Below are 17029 nucleotides of genomic sequence, written 5' to 3'. Positions count from 1 at the left end.
CAACTTTCTTTTGATTTCCACTTGCATGGAATATCTTTTTCCATCCCCTCACTTGCAGTCTGTATGTGTCCCTAGGTCTGAAGTGGGTCTCTTGTAGACAGCATATATATGGGTGTTGTTTCTGTATCCATTCAGCCAGTCTGTGTCTTTTGGTGGGAGCGTTTAATCCATTTACATTTAAGGTAATTATTGATATGTATGTTCCTATTCCCATTTTCTTAAGTGTTTTGGGTTTGTTATTGTAGGTGTTTTCCTTCTCTTGTGTTTCTTGCCTAGAGAAGTTCTTTTAGCATTTGTTGTAAAGCTGGTTTGGTGGTGCTGAACTCTCTCAGCTTTTGCTTGTCTGTAAGGGTTTTAATTTCTCCATCAAATCTGAATGAGATCCTTGCTGGGTAGAGTAATCTTGGTTGTAGGTTTTTCTCCTTCATCACTTTAAATATGTCCTGCCACTCCCTTCTGGCTTGCAGAGTTTCTGCTGTAAGAGCAGCTGTTAACCTTATGGAGATTCCCTGGTGTGTTATTTGTTGTTTTTCCCTTGCTGCTTTTAATATGTTTTCTTTATATTTAATTTTTGATAGTTTGATTAATATGTGTCTTGGCATGTTTCTCCTTGGATTTATCCTGTATGGGGCTCTCTGTGCTTCCTGGACTTGATTAACTATTTCCTTTCCCATATTAGGGAAGTTTTCAACTATAATCTCTTCAAATATTTTCTCAGTCCCTTTCTTTTTCTCTTCTTCTTCTGGGACCCCTATAATTCGAATGCTGGTGCATTTAATGTTGTCCCAGAGGTCTCTGAGACTGTCCTCAGTTCTTTTCATTCTTTTTTCTTTATTCTGCTCTGCAGTAGTTATTTCCACTATTTTATCTTCCAGGTCACTTATCCATTCTTCTGCCTCAGTTATTCTGCTATTGATCCCTTGTAGAGTATTTTAAATTTCATTTATTGTGTTGTTCATCGTTGTTTGATTCCTCTTTAGTTCTTCTAGGTCCTTGTTAAATGTTTCTTGCATTTTGTCTATTCTATTTCCAAGATTTTGGATCATCTTTACTATCATTATTCTGAATTCTTTTTCAGGTAGACTGCCTATTTCCTCTTCATTTGTTAGGTCTGGTGTGTTTTTACCTTGCTCCTTCATCTTCTGTGTGTTTTCTGTCTTCTCATTTTGCTTATCTTACTGTGTTTGGGGTCTCCTTTTTGCAGGCTGCAGGTTCGTAGTTCCTGTTGTTTTTGGTGTCTGTCCCTAGTGGCTAAGGTTGGTTCAGTGGGTTGTGTAGGCTTCCTGGTGGAGGGGACTAGTGCCTGTGTTCTGGTGGATGGGGCTGGGTCTTGTCTTTCTGGTGGGCAGGTCCACGTCTGGTGGTGTGTTTTGGGGTGTCTGTGGCCTTATTTTGATTTTAGGCAGCCTCTCTGCTAACGGATGGGGCTATGTTCCTGTCTTGCTAGTTGTTTGGCATAGAGCCCCCAAAACAGCGGCTCCTTTAACCCTGTCCTGTGTGAGTGAAGAACGGATGCCCTCAGGCGACCTACACGCAGAGGTGGGGCCACATCCAAAGCTGAACCCCGGGAGCTGTGCGAGCAAAGAAGAGAAAGGGAAATTTCTCCCAGTAGCCTCAGAAGCAGCAGATTAAAGTTTCACAATCAACTTGATGTACGCTGCATCTGTGGAATACCTGAATAGACAACAAATCATCCCAAATTGCAGAGGTGGACTTTGGGAGCAAGATATATTATTTTTTCCCCTTTTCCTCTTTTTGTGAGTGTGTACGTGTATGCTTCTGTGTGAGATTTTGTCTGTATATCTTTGCTTTCACCATTTGTCCTAGGGTTCTGTCCGTCCATTTTTTGTTTTGTTTTGTATGGAAATATGTTAATATAAATGTTTCAGACATTACATGAAATTTCTAAAAATCTTATATTTGTATTTGTATGGAAATATGTATGGAAATATGTTAATATAAATGTTTCAGACATTACATGAAATTTCTAAAAATCTTATATTTGTATTTGTATGGAAATATGTATGGAAATATGTTAATATAAATGTTTCAGACATTAAAAAAAAAAAAAAAAAAAAAGGAAATGACCAAGTCAGAGAGAAAATAATAATGGTCGGTCTCTAATAGTTCACATGCTCGGGAGCTAGAGGACTGTGGAGTCCTCTCCAAATCTGAGATTAGTAAATGTGGGCCCATTTCATGATACTGTATTGTTGTACATAAGAAAACTGGAAGTTCTTTAGAAAATTTATGAGTTAAAGCAAACTCTCCTTAATGAAGAAAGAAAACATTACAGAAAATATTCCAAATTTTAAATTGTATAAATGTCTATTCTATTCATATTTTATCTAGGTTTCTATTTGTATGCAGTCAGCTTACAATGAAGGAACACTAATGAAGGTACACGTATTGACAGAATTTTTAAAATAAGTAATCTTGACATAGCTAATACGTAAGATATTATAGTGACTCACCTGGTCATGGGAATGGGAGGGGAAACATGTCAGCTTTTCCTCTAGCATTACTTGGAGCCCCCTTCACCCACCTCAGCCAATCTCAGACTGGTCTTGGGAACTGACAGCTTGAGAACACAGTCTGGTCACAAACTATATACTGTTTACATGTGCCTGGAGGATAGAAAAGAAATTAATTTTCTTACAGAGTAGGGTTTCATTTTTAGTGAGGGAAAGGAAATGGGTAATAACTACCCCAATCACCAAAGTCTGAAAATGTAGCAGACATAGCCTTGGATATAGCTAGGTTAAGTTGAGAATCACTTGGCAAGATATAATTAGAAAAAAACTGGCTCTGAAATCTTCTGAATAATCAATTACTGTGTTAATACTAAGATCACAGAATAACATTGATGTTTTGAACTCTACTTTTTAATGGTTGGCTTTGTTCATCACTGAATTTTTGTCTTGTCTTTTGGCTTTCCCTCCAGTTTCAGAAAATTACAGGTGATGCTGGGCTTCCTTTGCCTCTCGACTCCTTCCATGTCCTAGTCTCTACTCAGGAGGCCTTAGAAACTTCCAAAGACAACCTGGGGGTCCCAGTCACAGAGCAGCAGCAGGAGTCTTTTGAAGATTTCATTGCTAGAACATGTTCTCCCTTCAGCAGACGTCATTTCTGGAACTGGAAGTCAAAGAAAAGAAGAGGAATTATCTAGAAATAGCAGGTCTTCTTCAGAGAAAATGAGCAAAGCAGGTGAATAAACCAAAAAATACTCTGCTAAGAAACAACCTGGGAAGGACCTGCATTCCTGCTCTGACTCACCTGTAAAGCAGAAAAGCAAAGGAATTGGGCAAAAGAATTCTTTGGTTAATAAAGCAATTAAAAGTGAGTCTTTGAAAAAACACATTTCTGTTAAGAAAGAGAGTAGAATAGTGACTGTTTCATCAAAGGCAACTAAAAGTAAACTCAGTCTACTAGAACATTCTGAAAGTGATACTCTTGGATCTGATTGTGAATTTTAAGAAAGCATCCATACTCTATCACGCCTAACATAGGACTAAATCTTTTAAAATTATGTTTTTGCCTTCAAATTTTAATAAACTACTTATGTTTTTATTATAGCATATGATGTTTTCAATTACTTGACTGGAAGCCATTAGAGAAAGATTTATCTATACTTTTTTATTATAATGAAAGTTTTGGTGTATTTTTCCTTGTGACACTTTGCACCATTCATTCAGCTAGTGTTTTCTGAGGTCTTCATATGTACAGTACTTTTCTGGGTGCCATTGCTTTCAGCAGTGAACAAAATAAAGCCTTTACTCTCCTGGAACTAGCACTCTGTGGTGGGAGCAAACATAAACAACAAAACAGGGTAAGGGGTAAAAAGAGATGGGAATAATAAATGGAATAGTTTTACCATTTGGTTAAATGTCAAACTATTATAAATCACATGGCCAGAAGCCATTGACATATTTTAATTCACAATAACCAGAGAGCCTCAAACATTTACCAAGGCACTTAACCGTGTTTATGGATTACAGCAACGCTATGAGATTGGGAACTATTACCATCCCCATTTTATAGATGAGGGGTCGGAGGAGACATTATGTGAGTTGCCAAGAATTACACAGCTATAAGTAAGTGGTAAGCTGCGATTTGACCCGAACCCATGCTCTTTTTTTTTTAAATGTACAGACTTTATTATGTTTCATTTGTTTCTGATTTATGTGATTATTTTCTTTAAAGATTTTTTTGATGTCGACCATTTTTAAAGTGTTTATTGCATTTGTTACAGTATTGCTTCTGGTTTATATTTTGGTTTATGGCCACAAGGCATGTGGGATCTTAGCTCCCCAACCAGGGATCAAACTCTCACCCCCTCCATTGGAAGGCGAAGTCTTAACCACTGGACCACCAGGGAAGTCCCCCTTATGTGATAATTTTTATGGCAATTTTTTTTAATTTTATTTTTTATTGACGTATAGTTGAATTACAGTGTGTGTTAATTACTGCTGTACAGGAAAGTGACTCAGTTATACATTTATATACATTCTTTTTCATATTCTTTTCCATTACGGTTTATCACAGAATATAGAATATAGTTCCCTGTGCTCTACAGTAGGACCTTTTTGGTTTTTTTAAAATACATCCACTTTTTTTAAAATAAATGTATTTATTTATTTTTTTATTTTTGGCTGCGTTGGGCCTTCGTTGCTGCACGCGGGCTTTCTCTAGTTGCGGTGCGCAGGCTTCTCAATGTGGTGGCTTCTCGTGTTGCAGAGCACGGGCTCTAGGTGCATGGACTTCAGTAGTTGTGGCATCAGGCTTAGTTGCTCTCTGGCATGTGGGATCTTCCCGGACCAGGGCTCGAACCCGTGTCCCATGCATTGGCAGGCGTATTCTTAACCACTGCACCACCAGGGAAGTCCCATGTAGGACCTTTCTGTTTATCCATCCTGTATATACACCAGTTTGCATCTGCTAATCCCAAACTCCCAATCCAACCCTCTCCCACCCCCTCCCCCTTGGCAACCACCAGTCTATTCTCTATGTCCTTGGTTATGTTTCTGTTTCACAGATAGGCAGAACCCAGGCTCTTAATTACTTTGTTATCCTGTTTCCTTGTTAAGAGAGGAAGTGTTTAAGGAAGGCACCGAGAGAGAAGCCAGTGAGCACTAGAGGTGCAAAAGAGTGGGGCTATCAGAAAGCACACCTGTCTCCTTCCCCCATCGTGAGCCGAATTTTTAAACGGCAGAGTATGTAAGAGTATGTGATGACACATCTCTGGATTAAATTATGTCTCTCTGGTAAAACATGTACAGATAAGTCTTTAGTTCATTCAGACTGAAAGGTGAGATCAGAGAAGAGCTGGAGTGTCAGATTTCTTCTAGAAGTTCCTGCCTGATTGTTACTAAGAGGGCTACTACAGTACTAGTTAGTTCATTAGTCATGGATTGAGTGTTAGAGGAGCGAAACAATGAGCAAGATGTAGCGTTGGCCCTTTAGCAGTGGAGTGAGAGGGGAAGACACACAGCAGATGTCTCATCCTGCACGTGACATGCTGCTGTGACGGACATATTCAGGGCGTTTCATCAGTGTTTGTGGAAGAAGAGGGGGAGCTGTGAGGCAAAGAAAAGTCATCGAAAGAGGCAGTCCCTAAGCTAAGTCTTAAAGGACTCGTGAAAAACTGGTGAGTCAGCCGGTGAAAGGCAAGGACACTCAAGGCAGAGAGGACAGCGGAAGTCCAGAGCCGTGACTGTGCGAGGGGTGTGTTATGGAGCCACAGGCACAGGCTCTGGCGCATCAGTGCAATGTCACCAGGCAGTTGCAAGCGCCCCTAAAGGAGGCAGCGAGGAGGAGGAGAGTGGGTCTTAGCCATCCACGTGCGTGGAGCTGGTTTCCTCAGAAAATAGCTAAGAATGGAAAGGACAAGTTCAGGTGGCATTTTAGACCACTGACGTCAGTATGGATGAGGAATCTGAAGACGCCTGGAGACAATTATGCCCCACTCTTCTGAGGAGCAGTGTTTTTTATTTTCGAGTGGGACTTTCATGCTGCCACCTCCTCTCCTGTCCCTACTGAAAGGTTTATAGGCCGGCAGAAGGGAGAACCTGGCTTAAGTAAAGTTAATCAGGTTTCTTTACTGCACAGCTTCTCGGGGCTGCTGTCGGCTAATGTTCATTCTGGATCGTCACAGCAGGCGTATGGTACACAGCCATCCTCAAAGCTATTTGACTCTAGAGTCCTTTTTTAATAGAAGTGTCTAACAACTGGTTCCAGCAAACAGCAATTTGGTAACTTCTAGACCAGGTAATAGCAAGAAGAAAGGGGTCTGAAATAAGGTATAGATGAAGGGAGGAAATAAGTTCTAATTGTATTTAGGAAATTACAAGCAAGACTTGATCTTGGGAAGTAAGGAAGAAGTAGGAGGCGGAGGCTGAACCCCCATCTGTGTGACTAAGGTTGGGTGGTGGTATCATTGAGTTTGGAAATAGGGGATAAAGAACTGAATTGGGGAAAAGACTTTAGTTCTGGACATGTAGAATTTTAAAGCACCTGTAGAATTCGGGAGACAAACTGGTAGATAACTGGACCTGCACGTGAAGACATGGAAGGATAAAAATTTCAATGTCATCAGCACTTAGCAGTCATTAAAATCATGAAAATGGATGAGATTTCAGAGAATTGTGAGTACTGACAACGTTTAAGTAATAAGCAGAGAAAGAATTCTGGGAAGGAGAGAGGTGATAGAGTTTCAAGAAGGAGGAAGTAGATGACAGTGTCATCCTTCAGAGAATGTAAGTGTCCATTGGATTTGGGCAGTTAGGTCCCCAGTGACCTTAGAGCAGTTCAGTGAAGTGGTGGACAAGAAAGCCAGATGGCGATAAATTGAGGGTGTAGGGCTGCCTGTGGGGGCCAGGCGGGGCTAGTGAAGACAGTGGGAATAGGCTACTCTGAAGGAGTTTGGATGAAAAGAGAAAATAATTAGCAAAAAAGAACTTTTTAGAATGAGAAGGACTTATATTTTATATGTTGAAATGAAGGAACCGATGAAGGAGATCCTGAAGATGTAGATAATAATTTAGAGAACTGGGGAAACATGGACATAGAAATAAGAAAAAAACCTTGCACAGTATGTAAAAATCACTTGTATCCTTCGAGTTGGATGGATACTGGTAAGTTTGGGAGGAAATAAAGGTAAGAAGAGATAGAAGTTAAATGAGTTTATACTGATAGCCTCAGTTTTCTTTGACACAGATTTTTCAGAGACACATATATACACATACATAATTACAGTTTTAAAATTCTTTCATAGTTACATGTTTTATTAATCATGTCTGAGAAAAGTCATTGATTTTCATTTTGTACAGCATTATCTTGTAAGGACAAGATACAGTGACAACTTCCAAGCTTTTTGCATATCAGAGCTGAAACTGAAAGTATCTCCATAATTGAATTTTCACTTCTTATTTGTAATCAGTTTATCCTTAGGAGGATACTTTCATAGTGTTTGATCACAGATGAGTTTGGGCATTGCTATCACTCAATAATGTTAAGCATCTGTCAGGTTCTCTCCTATACTATATATTAATTTTTTTTCCATTAAGCAAATATTTATTGGCAGCCTGTGGGAATAAGATACGCCTAGGTCCTCTTTCCTTGGTATATTCACAAAAGCCTCTGAAACTAAATTTCCAAGTCAGGCCATACTAAGGCCTGGCATAATAAGTTTTCATCGTTAACAGTTTTTTTGTTTGTGGGTTTTTTTTGTTTTTGTTTTTTTGAAGCAAGGATAAGACACTGTCTTAACTCAGTAGTTGTCCATTGATGAATAAGTCAAAGAAGACACTGATGAAGCATGGTACTTTGAATATCCTTTCCACAGAATAGGTAACGGGCCGTCCTGAAACTCTGGTGAGATGCTTATCATTTTCAGATTTTGCAGTGGCAGAGAAAACCCTATTACACCTTGAATTATCACTAGAAACAGGAATTCAGCCAAATAAAAACAGTGCCTCTGCCTACTGAGGTTTTCAATTTCCATCTTAACAAAAGTGAACATTTCTCTTTTAGATTAAAATCAAGAAAAATCCCCTCTGTCCAGGATGCAATAACGGGGTACAAGAAAGAGGAAAGCTGAAGGTATTCCCTCTTTACACCTGAACAGTGAATTCATTCTGATATCAAATATTTGTTATGATTCTGCTATGACCAGGTGCTTTATTGTGTTTAGAGATCAAGTTACCGTTCCTTCTTGGTAAGTAAGAAAAATCCATGTTTTAGGACTCTGAATAGTAACTATATATATTTTATATATATATTAAAAATATATATATTATATATAATATATATTCCACCTATTCAACAAAATTGTAATTTTCATCATCTCTTATGAATGATGAACTATATTTACTCTTTGGAAAGGGCTTATAGGGAATTAAAGTCTCCATATACTTTTCATATAAGACCATGGAAACCAAATTCTCAAGTGTGAGCAAACTTAGGTTTTGCTATGAAGGTTTATGCTTGCCTGGCCTTAGAGTGGTAGGCCAGGAACTCAAGGTGGAGTTTTCTTCCTCTAAGTTACTTTCATTGATGCCACCCTGAAAACATTTGGAGGGAGTATTTTTTGAAATAGCTTTATCTCAGTAACCCTTTAAAAATGCTTCAGGGTATGGGGAACATTACTGTCAAAATGTTCAAGCAACTCTTGTTGATTTAAGTGTAATTGATCAGGAGCAATACAGGAAAGAGCTGGGTACAAAAGACAAAAGGCCCGAGGCTATTTCATGTATAGTTTTTGCTTATTGTACAAAACAGAGAAAGTTTCATACACTCACACAGCCAAGGTCCCCTACTGTTCTCTCCTTTTAGCATAAATAAAAGAGAGCTAGTTTCTCAATAGCAGCATTCTATCCTTAAGTGGGTACACAGTGATATTCTAATGGTCTCCGGAGCAGGGAATAATTCCGTGGCAGCTCTGACCTCCAGTCACCGGGCTCTCTGTAACTTAAGTCTTTCATGGCCAAGGACTATAATCATTATTTCGATTTCTATTTCGCATCTCAAAATTGAAAGGATTCCATGGACAACAAAACAGGAAGTGATTTCCTGAAGTGTTTTAGTATGGATAAAGTAATAAACTATAAAAATACAAATCATCAGTAAAGCTTTTTCTTTCCGGAGAACTATATTCAGAAATTAGTGCAAGCATCTAAGGTGCGCATGTGTGTTTTTTCACCCATGATCATGTTTGTGTGTGTGTGTGTGCATTCCACTGCTACAGGAGACATGCAAAATAATATCAGATTTGCTACTCTATGAAGTACTGGTTTCTCCCAAGAACTGTGTGCTTGCAGGGTTCGTTCAGGAAGGTGAGTGCCCTACCACCACATCGCAGTCATATCTCATCACCTTCGGCAGCAATAATTTACACTTTAACCTTACATGCAGGCGTATTAAATTACTATTACTCATCAGAACTTGCTTATTAATAAAACAAGCTGAATTAGCCACTGCAGAATCATATTTGGAAATTCAATGACAATTTTACATTTTAAATAAAGGCTCAGAAATATTATTGCAGAGCAGGTGGTACAGAAAACTGTGGTCAAATTTGACATTCATTAATAATTGAAGTGTGGAACGTGACAGGTGAAAATTGATATTGATTTTTTCCTCTAATATTTGGAAGAGTTCTAAAAGCTAAATAAAATGAGATAACATGACATATCAAGTCTCACTGATTTCTTTGATCACCTCCTCCCCACATATCACTCCTTTGCCTACCATGTTTTGAATAATTCAATGCCCATAGTCTTTCCAGCTCAGTGCATTATAAAACACACTCAAGCTGGGTTTCAATCATATTAGACTGAAAGCTGAACTTTTTATGAAGGATTATTTAAAACAAAATGCGTCTTGAGCCCAACAGCCTTTGAAACCAAACAATCCTGGGAGTTCAGTGAGGAAATGTCAACACTGTGGAGAACTTTTGGATTCAGAAAATTCAGTAATCCTATTTGATGTATGTTAACCGTATCAATATTAACAACCTTCTGCTTGATTTCAGCACTGATTTGAGAGCTGAGTTACTGATTTGAGAGCTGAGTTAACTAGTTGTGAAAGCACTGAGAGAGTTGTTCTTGGGTTGAACTTGACCTGCCTCTGGGAATGCTCTCTGTTCTATCCATCTTGAAAAGCTTTATTCAAGTGCATTTCTCTGCCTTCCTTCTTCTCACCTGCACCCCTTGGGAAAACGAAAGATGCTCAAATATAGATGTTAACACTGCAGATGCTCTGTTTGGCAATGGTGTCTTTCAGCTTCCCAATAAAAAACTATATTGCTGATCACCCATTTGACTGAAAAGTGACTCATTTTACTGACAGATATCTGGATTGAGATACCAAAAGAAATAGGTCATTTCAAATTTCCTTTTTGAAGTCATAGCTTTGTGTTGCAACACTACTTGTTCAAAAGTTAGATCATGAAGGTTCCTTCCTATGACCTCCAAATAATTAATCAAAATGTTCTTCATTCGGCTATATAAAAAGCAAGCAGAATATTCCTAATTATCAATCTTTCTCTTGAGTCATATAGTTCTTGTAATTCCAAGGAAGAGAAACTCAAATGTAAAGTGTTACAATAGCCAAGCATACCAGCACTGTTACCTAACCATTCAGCAATTTTCTCTGCCAAGTCACTCTGAACCTTAGACTACTGAGAATGTCTTTTTAATTAATTTTTAAGGTTCTCCTCTTTTGAGTTAAAAAATGGTCACAATTTTATAAGTAAAATTAAAGAAAAAACACAACATAGACCATCTGAGATATTTCCATTAGGCATTATATATATATAAATATATACATATATATATAATTTTAATATATATACATATATAAATACACTGGGATAAATCTCCATCTTCTGTGTCAGTCGGACATAGGTCCATTTTCTTAGGAATAGGGAACTCCTTTCACAATGGAAGTGAGGAAATTGGCTGGACCATTCTTCTTGAATATATTCCATGAAGCCGCCATTTAAGGTTGTCTGGATCGTGGTTCCTTCTAGCAATCTACTACTCCAACAGTGTGTAGTTCATCAAATTCAGGTCTTTCTGAAGCCAGGCTAGAAATACAAAGTGAGGTGGACGACTAAGGTAACTGACCAACAAGGAGGAGGAAGAGGAGCAAAACAATTTCCCAATTTAATTTTTTCCCATATTCTCTGTGCTTTACAAGGGAAAAAATATTTGGGTCTGAGTTCCTTTCATTCTTAGCCATTGTTGGTTCAAAGTCTGAGAAAAAAAAAAGGTAAAAACGAAAATATGGAGTCCAGAATTTCGTTAGCTCTCTTGCATGCAATAACACAACTTAAAAGGCCTTCCAAAAAGAAGGGGTAAACTTCTAAAAATATAGCCCAATCTTTTCAATCTAAACAAGTAAACACTAAAAATATATTTTAGAAATCCAGCAAACACACTAACCACAGTCAAAGCAAAGGAAGGCTTATGGCTTACCAAATGACAGTGGCTGTCTACAAGAGAGAGAAAGAGAATACTCCAAAATTCTATCTGACCTGGCAGAGCTCAGCACAGCTACTATTCTTCTTTCCTAAAATCAAGGCATAAAGAAATTGAATAAAACTTGCCAGAATGTCACCCGCTGCCTCCAAAAGCAGGTTAAAGAAGGGAGTGTCCAGAAATCAGGATGAAGTAAACTACTTAGAGAAGCCCCTTCTCCTATCAGTGGACCACCAGGGTAATAAAATGACAATAGGCCTTTTTGTCATCTTCTTTTTATAATTTATACATTTAAATTTCAGTTAACATTTTAAAAATATCCAATCAGAATGACAGGCCTTTCCAGAAGTATCAGTTTTTTTAATCCTCACCCTTTTACAAATGTGAAAACTGAGGCTCAGTATAGCTGTCAAGGAATTTTCCTAAATCATTGAAGCTGTAAATTTGGGACCTAAGTCTAAATCAGTTTCTCATTTTATCTTGGCTAACTTCTTAAAATTCTGTTTAGGGACATGGGGAGGGGGAAGGGTAAGCTGGGACGAAGTGAGAGAGTGGCATGGACATATATACACTACCAAATGTAAAATAGATAGCTAGTGGGAAGCAGCCAAATAGCACAGGGAGATCAGCTCGGGGCTTTGTGACCACCTAGAGGGGTGGGATAGGGAGGGTGGGAGGGAGACGCAAAAAGGAGGGGATATGGGGATATATATATACGTACGGCTGAGGCACTGTTATACAGCAGAGACTAACACAACATTGTAAAGCAATTATACTCCAATAAAGATGTTAAAAACATACATATGAAAGCTATACTATAAAATAGATACAGTGATAATATATTTGAGGTGGAATTATGGCTGCTCTTTAATCTATTTTTGGATTATTTGATTACATGATTTCTCTATAAAGAATATGAATCCCTTGTGTAATAAAAGTTACTCAAAACCCAAAAAAACAAAACAAAACAATTCTGTTTAGGAAAAGAGGATAGAATGAAGGTTTGAGCATAGAAATCATCTAGAAATCACTGAAGATACTGGGCCTGTAGTGCAGTTTCATTTGTAGTGGGTTTGGCTTACATTCTTTTTTTTTTTTTTTTTTTTTTATTTATTATTTTTATTTTTGGCTGTGTTGGGTCTTCGTTTCTGTGTGAGAGCTTTCTCCAGTTGCGGCGAATGGGGGCCACTCTTCATCGCGGTGCGCGGGCCTCTCACTATCGCGGCCTCTCTTGTTGCGGAGCAGAGGCTCCAGACGCTCAGGCTCAGTAGTTGTGGCTCACGGGCCCAGTTGCTCCGCGGCATGTGGGATCTTCCCAGACCAGGGCTCGAACCCATGTCCCCTGCATTGGCAGGCAGATTCTCAACCACTGCGCCACCAGGGAAGCCCTGGCTTACATTCTTATATTTCGTTTTATTTCTATACAACTATCAAAGAAGGAGAAAGAAGTTGGGTAATATTTGCATTTGCAACTAATTAAAACAGAATTGCTTTTAGCTTTAACAAAAAGATCGTTTTGTGATCTCAGATTAACATCTTTATTCTTAAATGGAGCATAAATAACATTTATTGGCTAAGATTATTTGCAATAAACAAGACTGTTTACTGTTTACCATCTAGCAGATGACTATTTGTAAGTCTGAGTATCCTAAAAGCTTATACTGAGCTCTCATTTTACCAGAGTGAATTTAAATTAACTTCAGCAGCCAGAATTAATGAAACCGGGTAAATGATGCAAAGATATTCCACAGGGTATTCTGTTTTAATTAGAGATAGAAAATGTGAGTCATTAGATATTTTGTAAATATTAAACCAATGTTCCCTTTTTTGCTCTTTCCCATTACTCTTGTTTCCTGACAGTCATTAAATATTATAACCCAAGAGAATTACTCCTTACAGCAAGGAGAAGATTGTGACATAGAGGAAGTACCAACAAGGCAGGAAGACATAGAAAACCTACTCCTCCAGCCCCTAGTGATTTGTGAAGAAAGGATAGAGGCAGGGGAAGCATGTAGTATAAGGAAAAATAAACCTCTCAGAATATAAACCATCAAGATTTGGGAGTACTTTGTTACAGCAGCATTACCCATCTTCTCCTGACTGATATACTAAGTTGTGTCAAACCCAGAAAGCCCTAATAAGCAGGCTGATTTCCAGAGTCATCTAGAGCCACTCAGAGCTGCCTTCCTCTACTTCCTACAGAGGTGGCACAATGCTCAGACCATTCCAGAGAATATAGAATGGGTATGACTCCATGTTTGGAACAAATCAACAGCATATTTGTCGAAGCTTATATGAACCTTAGGTAATAATCAAGGTCTAAGTCTCACTTCTGCCCAAGTATACTCTGTTCCTCATGGACTTGTATCTCCATGTCTCCTGCCCCTCCCAACCAAGATGAATCATTAGCAGGAAATGTACCCATGTATATCAGGTCTAGGAAGAAACAACCTCCTCCTTTCATCCGTCCTCATTTTCTTTCCTTTTTTTTTTCCTTCTCATTAAAAACCTAAATTTAATAATTCTTGCTTTTTTTTGCATCTCCTAGAAAGGAAACCTGAATTTAATCATTGCTTTCTACTTATGACCAGAAAATATGCCTGTTGTGGCCTCCAGAACATCACCGTGACATTCCTTATCCCACAAATTGCCCTTTCAAAAGCAGGACATGGTGTGTCAAGAATTTAAGCTTCCAATGTAAACAGCTACATTTTGATTTAAATAAATAGATTTTCCCCTTCCACTGCTGTGCATAAACAGAAAACAACAGACTCCCAGCTCACCATCATTAACTTTTAACAGACAATCCACCTCATACTAGTGATGATTGGATGAGCCATATAAAGGTTCAACAATGGGACAGGATTTACAGCAATCCCTCAAAGACAAGGTACCTAATTCCAAGAGTAAGAAGAGAGACTGGATTATCTTCTCGAGGTTCTCTTTGGGCTCTGTGGCCCTGTGATTATGTAATAAAGCTATTCTAAAGCCAAAAAAAAAAAAAAAAAAAAAAGTGAGTCATTAGAGGTTTTTAAAAATGTTGCATTCTATTACTTTCTCATATTTTAAATCTAGGAATATAGACGAAAACTAAAACATGTTAGCCACCTTAGTTCAGTTTTTAATGTATATCAGCTCTGAATTTATATTGAGTGAATAGTAAAGAGTCTGAATGAAGGACATAATCTGGAGGCATTCAGGTACAAGTAATAAACTTTATTAGAAGTCGAGTATCTGTTAATTAGCAGGCAGCTATATAACTTAACTATAAAGCCACTACAATTCAAACATTGTACCATTACTACATGAATGAACACATATACAAATTAAACAGAAAAGAATACCCACAAATAGTTCTAAGTATGTCTGGGAAGTTTGATTGTGATAAAGTCAAGGTATAATCTTTAAAATTGATGCCTAGAAAACTACACACCCATTGAAAGCTAAAGTCTGTACCTCATACTACATACCAAAATAAATTACACCAGTTGCACATGTAAGAAGCTTGCAAGTTGCCACTTTATCCTAACAAGATGTGTCTTTTACAAATGTTTTCTCCCACTCTGTGGCTTTTCTTTTCATTATCTTGATAGTGATTTTCACAGAGCAGAAATTTTCTATTTTAATGAAGTCTAGCTTATCAATTCTTTCTTTCATGGATTGTGCCTTTGGTGTTATATTTTAAAAGTCACTGCCATACCCAAGGTCATCTAGGTTTTCTCCTATGTTATCTTCTGGGAGTTTTACAGTTTTGTGTTTTACATTTAGGTCTGTGGTTCATTTTGAGTTAATTTTTATGAAGGATATAAAGTCTGTGTCTAGATTTTTTTTTTTTTTTACTATGGACATCCAGTTGTTTCCACACTATTTGATGAAAAGACTATCTTTGCTCCATTGTATTGCCTTTGTTCTTTTGCCAAAGATCAGTTGACTGTACTTATGTGGGTCTATTTTGGGGCTCTTTATTCTGTTCCATTGATCTATTTGTTCTTTCACCAATACCACCCTGTCTTGATTACTGCACCTTCATAATAAGTCTTCAAGCTGGGTAGTGTCATTCCTTCAACTTTGTCCTTCTTCAGTGAGGTGACAGCTATTCTGGGTCTCTTGCCTCTTCATATATATGGACTTTAGAATCAGTTTGCCAATATCCATAAAATAACTTGCTGGGATTTTGATTGGGATCGCACTGAGTTTCTATACATTAAGTCAGAAAGAACTGACATTTTGATAATACCGAGTCTTCCTATTCATGAACATGCGATATCTCTCCATTTATTTAGTTATTCTTTGACTTCATTCATCATGGTTTTGTAGTTTTCCTCCTATAGAGGTTGTACTTATTTTATTAGATTTATACTGAAGTATTACATTTTTGGCAGTGCTAATGTAAATAGTGTGGGGTTTTTTTTTTAACCTATTCCACTTGTTCATTATTGGTATATAGGAAAGTAATTGCCTTTTGTATATTAACCTTGGATCCTGCAACCTTGCTATAATCACTTATTAGCTACAGGAGTTTTGGGTCAACTCTTTAAGATTTTCTACATAGATGATCATGTCATCTGTGAACAAAGACAGCTTTATGTCTTCCTTCTCAATCTGTACACTTTTATTTCCTTTTCTTGCCTTATAGCATTAGCAAGGACTTGCAGCACAATATTGAAAAGTTATAGTAAAGGAGGACATCCTTGCCTTGTGCTTAATCTTAGTGGGAAAGCACTGAGTTTCTCTCCAGTAAGTATGATGTTAGCTATTGGTTTTTTGTAGATCGTATTTATCACGTTAAGAAAGTCCCTCCCTATTCCTAGTTTACTGAGAGTTTTTCTCATGACTGCATGCTGGATTTTGTCAAATGCTTCTTCTGCATGTATTTATATGTTTTTTTTTCTTTTTTGTCTTGGATGGATATTAATTAATTTTCAAGTGTTGAACCAGCCTTACATACCTGACACAAATCCCGTTTGGTCATGGTATGTAATTGTTTTTATATTTTTTTGCCTTCAACTTGCTAACATTTTGTTGAGAATCTCTGACACAATTTTTATCACATTTCTACTCTAAAAGATTTGGGAGTCTAACGAATTTAAGCTATTAATTAGTCTTATCAAACTGTGCTTTTTATTCAAAGATACACCATAGCAGAACCCTGAGGGAATGGATGGTGAATGGTAAGGCCTGAATTTACACTTCTTTTATTCTTTATACCCTGAACCCGTCTCTCAACAAGTGTTTAAGGCTGATGTTTATTTTTTTGGAAATTAGACATAGCTCACTCCATTCATTCATTCAACAGATTCTACAGCAGAAGGGAGGCTTCTAAGGAGGTAGTGTGTATTAGTGGGGCTGCAGGTTATTACAGGGAATCCAAGCAAGGCCTCATAATGGAGATGGTGATATTTGAGAAAAGACCTAAAAAAGTGAGTGGATGAGTACTGTAGATAGTAAAGAGAACAGCAATTCAGGTAAAGGGAACAGCAAGTGAAAATGTCTGCCTACTATACTTGTTGGACATCAAGGACTAAAGAGTATAAGGTGTTTGGAAAAGA

General features: G+C 37.7%; 1 long non-coding RNA gene across 2 annotated transcripts in view; it reads right to left on the bottom strand.

Moving 5' to 3' along the window:
* Positions 1-2883: 2883 nt before the first annotated feature.
* Positions 2884-17029, bottom strand: part of LOC137759786 (uncharacterized) — a 63448-nt gene continuing 49302 nt past the window's right edge. The window contains exon 4 of one of the 2 annotated variants that reach the window (XR_011073199.1): positions 2884-3135. This is a non-coding gene — a long non-coding RNA (uncharacterized lncRNA). Of the gene's footprint in view, positions 3136-10871; positions 11087-17029 lie in introns of those variants that run through there. The other variant, XR_011073201.1, reaches the window with a different exon arrangement.

This window comes from Eschrichtius robustus, chromosome 2 (assembly GCF_028021215.1).
Source record: "Eschrichtius robustus isolate mEscRob2 chromosome 2, mEscRob2.pri, whole genome shotgun sequence".
NCBI lineage: Eukaryota > Metazoa > Chordata > Mammalia > Artiodactyla > Eschrichtiidae > Eschrichtius > Eschrichtius robustus.
The sequence above is the reverse complement of the archived record's forward strand: the minus strand, read 5'-3'. Positions and strand labels throughout refer to the sequence as shown.